Here is a 4,763-nt window from a genome sequence, read left to right as displayed (position 1 = left end):
AAGTCTCAAGGTAGAAAGTGGTTTGAGACTGTTGGAATGATGACTGCAGAAGGACAGCATCAAGCTGATTTGAGGTGTCTGATAGACATTCGTTCTACCTGCAACATCATGAACTTTACAGACTTGTGTGAAATTGCTCAGGATGGTGACCCAAATATGGAGCCACCGAAGGTAAAGTTGAGGCTCTATGATGGAACAATGCTCACCCAAGAGGACAAACCAAACTGAGAGTCTAATGCAGCAGGAGAAAAGAAGAACTTCAGTTCCAGATAGTGGACACTATGCAAACTCCCCTCATCTCAGCTCAAACAAGTCAAAAGCTTGGACTGGTAACACTCCACATAGCAGAAACGAAATCTACTCCCAAGTGTGCAGCTGCTGTGACTAAAAAAGCAAAGGAAGAAGTTGAGACAGTTGTGCCAAAGAAAGCTGGAAAGAAAAGGAATGAGGTGCAGAAGTATAAGACCGAAAATGATGCATCCTTTTTGCTATTTGTTGGAAATTAGAACTCTGAAAGGAACTTTGAGGAACTAAAGAAATGGCTCCTCTCCCAAAGAGAAATTTTGGTCACAGATGTCTGAACTGGATTTAGCAGGAAATTTGTTTACATAGACATTGAAACAGAAGAACAACTGGAAAAGACCTTGGAATTCAATGGAAACAAAGTGCTGGGACTTGCAGTCAAACTTGACAAAGTACACAGCACGGAAAACATTACAGACAGCAAATGAGAAAGGGACTGCAGGACATTGTTTGTCAAAAATCTCCCGTTCAAGATCACTCAGAATCGCCTCAAAGAGATTTTTGAGGATGCTATTGACATTAGAATTCCTGCTTCTCGTGAACGTTCAGGGACTCGGGGCATCAGCTATCTTGAATTTGAAAATGAAGCAGCTGCAGGTGCAGCACTGGAACAGAAATATGACACTGAAGTTGAGGGCAGGGCCATCGTTATTGATTTCAAATGACATAAGGGGATCTGAGGATAGTGTGGGAAAAGGGCATTGAAGTGGATGATCAGCCATGATCGTATTGAATGGCAGAGCAGGCTCAATGGGCTCAATTGATGTTCACTGCCGATGTTCACTGCCGATAAATGAATGATAAATGCAAAGCATAGACAAACGCAACAAGATTCTGATACTGTCATTGTAAATAGCTTGGCATATTCTGCAACAGAAGAAACCCTTCAGAGTATTTTTGAAAAAGCACGACTGATCAAAATACCAGAAAAGAATGGCAGAGCATTTGCTAAATTTGAATCTATTGAGGATGCTAAAGAAGCTCTTGAGAATAATAGCAATACAGAAAATGAAGGGAGAACTGTGAGGTTGCATTTCAGCAACCAAGGGCACGGAAGTGGTGACGGTCCCAGCAAGACATTGTTTGTTTGTGGCCTTTGTGATGACACAACTGAAACAACTTTTAAAAAAGCCTTTGAAGGAGCTGAGAGTGCTATAATTACGACAGAAATTCTGGAAGTTCAAAGGGATTTGGCTTTGTGGACTTCCCATCAGAAGAATATGCAAAATCAGCGAAGGAAACGATGGAAGATGGAGAAATTGACATACACGAAATTAGACTTGACTTTGCTTAACCGTGGGGTGAAAGATAGCAAGGTTATCGAAGCTTTAGAAGGGCTAGAAGAGGTGGGGGTGGATTTGAAGGAATCGGAGGTAGAAAGACGACTTCTCGAAGACAGAAAACCTAATTTGAATAAAAAAGGCTAATAAAACTGCTTTACCACTTAGTGTTCAGAGACAGGGCTGAATTTGACCAGCTTGCCAAAGATGGTGGGGCGCATGCCTGGGATTTACTCTGCAGAGCTGCCGCAATATTAAACGCAGCAGCTCATTTACATGTCTGGGGCGGACTGCTCCCCCCTCCACCAATGACATGCCGGGGGCGGGCGCTTTGTCCCCAGCAATGGAGTCAGTTGCCGACATAATTTTGAAAGGGCTTCAGCCCTTCAATGTAATTTAAATTTTCAAAGGGAAAGTTGAATAAAATGGATTTTAAAAAATTACATTCATGTTTCCAGCCCCTCTCCCATCCAACCCCAATAACAATACACTAATTCCTTACCCTCTCCCCCCCACCAAAATACTTACCTTGTGTACCTGACCTTGCCCTCCCTCAAAGTTCACAAACTGTTAACTTTACCCCTTCCCACCACCCGCTCCACCAATGTCATTAGTTTGAGCCCACTCCCCCACTCCCGCCCTGAAAACGTATCTCCTCCCCCCTCCCCACCAGTGTCCCGCATCGGATCTCTGGACAGAGATTTGAACATGCGGGAGTCCCGGCAACCGACTGAAATATTGGAGCGGGATGGCCAGCGGCAGCAGGTAAGGCATTAATTAATTCATTAGCATCTATTAACATATTTATGACCTCTGCCACCACCACCCCCCCCCCCCCACCCCGTCACTGAGCACTGGGGGGCCGCCACGGGGTCTCGCCGCTACCGGTAATGTGGGGCGGGGCCTTCCCAGTGTCGAGGCCTGTGGCAAGTGTCTCCCAGAGGCATTTTCCGGACCCCCCCACCTTGACTCCCGACGTCGGGGGACCAGTAAAATTCAGCCCAGAATCTCTATTGATTTGCCTCAGTGTTGGACATTCCAGAATTCTGCATGGCCTGGATGGCTAAGCAGTTGAGAGTGTGGTGGGAGCTCCTTAAGGTTCTTAATGGACTTACTGTTACGTAAAAGCAGAAACTGTTGCTACACTTTTTATTTTTTACTTTTTTTTATTTAGAGATACAGCACTGAAACAGGCCCTTCAGCCCACCGAGTCTGTGCCAACCATCAACCACCCATTTATACTAATCCTACATTAATCCCATATTCTTATCACATCCCCATCTGTCCCTATATTTCCCGACCACCTACCTATATTAGGGGCAATTTATAATGGTCAATTTACCTATCAACCTGCAAGTCTTTGGCATGTGGGAGGAAACCGGAGCACCCGGAGAAAACCCACGCAGACACAGGGAGAACTTGCAAATTCCGCACAGGCAGTACAGAATTGAACCCGGGTCACTGGAACTGCGAGGCTGTGGTGCTAACCACTGCGCCACTGTGCCGCCCTTGTTGCGGGTTCCTTGAACTTATGTGTTAGTAGAGACTGTACACAAAGAGTGACCACTCCAGATGTGATTAGTAATGCAATATTGTAGGTTCTTTATGGTAGAGTAACCAGTGTAATGAGAAGCTTTTTATGTTGTCTGATGCAACATAAATGAGATGCGTAGAGTTCAGTTCATTGAAGATCTGAAGCAGGTTTATTAACAGCTGACAAGTATAGACAGTGCAGAGCTAACTATTTACATGACTTGCCTCTAGGTGTTACAGTAGCAGAGTGAACTGGCATTTCTTTTAGACAAGTATACATGTTCAGAAAAGTATAAGGAGATAATACAAAATAAACAATAAGAATATGCAAGAACATCATTTGCGAAAACATAAAGGTGGTTTGCTAACTCTGCCAGATTTCAAAACAGGGTAGCAGTTCTCAGATACTGGAATAGATGTTTGTGAATTGGATTTTGTGGAAGAAGATTGTGTAAACTGTGCCTGAGATAGAGACCTCTATTTGTACGAGTTGCAATGGTGTCTTCCATGGACTTGGAATTATGAACAGCTCTGATTTGACCTCAGTTACGATGCAATGTAACGCCAGTAGGTGTAGTTACTTCATAAGAATGTGGTTCTGGTCAAACATTGGAGACTGTTGCAGAACTCCATGTACCAGTGATAGGGTTTTGAATGGTAACCTGCTGACCAATAGCTAATTTGGGAAGTTCACTTCCAGCATGATTGACATTCATTTCTTTCATTTTCCTGCAATGTTCTCTAACTTCATGCACTGGATACAGTTCACACTGGAGGTGCTGTATGTCGGAAGTAACAGGCTGTGCCTGATCCTCGTTCTCACCTGAAGAATCTTGAAACCACAAGATGTGCAGAAGTTAAAAAAAGCTTCTATCTTCCGGCCACAGAATGAGCAGAATTGGAAAACCATTGGAAAATCAGGGAAACCACGTCCGCATTGCACTCCTTTGTTCCAAGGCTCCTTCTAGTTAGCGTCTGAGGACTGGAGGGAGATAGTGCTTGGCATTGCCCGATGCTGTGCATGGTTATCAAGGTTAGGTCACTGCATGTTGGCAGGTCCGGTGATAGTAGGTCCATTTGTTTGAACAACATAGTAAAGTTGGAGTTTCCAAACAGAATCTTTCTGACAGCACTTAATCGTAAAGGATCCGAGACAATGGGATGGAGGCCAATTGTAAACAGTTATATGAGCGTTGGTCAAAGCAATCTTGGCATGCCATTTACCCGTATACATGTGTTTTAAGATGTGTAAGGGTAAAATATTTACACTGACACCCTTGTCCACTTTTGTCTGGAGTATGTGTGTGCCCTCTTTTCCTGGACATGAAATACAAATGGATGCAAATGCTTCCAGTGGAGTAATTGAATCAATGTGCTCAGAAACATTGACAACATGGAATGTCTGTTCCGCTCGTTCACTTGTGCTTGTACTCTGATCTTCGGGATCAGTAATGCTAGTGTCACCCCTAACTTCGTGGATGAATCGGTTGTGTCGTGGTGGAATCTTGCGAAGCTTGTCAGGACAAGAAAATGCCCTGCGTTTGGCTCTTAGTGTTCAGGACTCTTGCCCACAGTGTCTGTCTTGGCTTTGTGATATTGTCATTTCCAATGACCCCGACACTACATGCTTTGTATATGGAGTTAACT

General features: G+C 44.1%; 1 pseudogene; it reads left to right on the top strand.

Moving 5' to 3' along the window:
* The first annotated feature begins 281 nt into the window (after positions 1 to 281).
* Positions 282 to 1,615, top strand: LOC137379366 (nucleolin pseudogene; annotated as a pseudogene).
* Positions 1,616 to 4,763: the final 3,148 nt, after the last annotated feature.

The sequence above is a fragment of the Heterodontus francisci genome, chromosome 18, assembly GCF_036365525.1.
Source record: "Heterodontus francisci isolate sHetFra1 chromosome 18, sHetFra1.hap1, whole genome shotgun sequence".
Lineage (NCBI taxonomy): Eukaryota > Metazoa > Chordata > Chondrichthyes > Heterodontiformes > Heterodontidae > Heterodontus > Heterodontus francisci.
The sequence above is the reverse complement of the archived record's forward strand: the minus strand, read 5'-3'. Positions and strand labels throughout refer to the sequence as shown.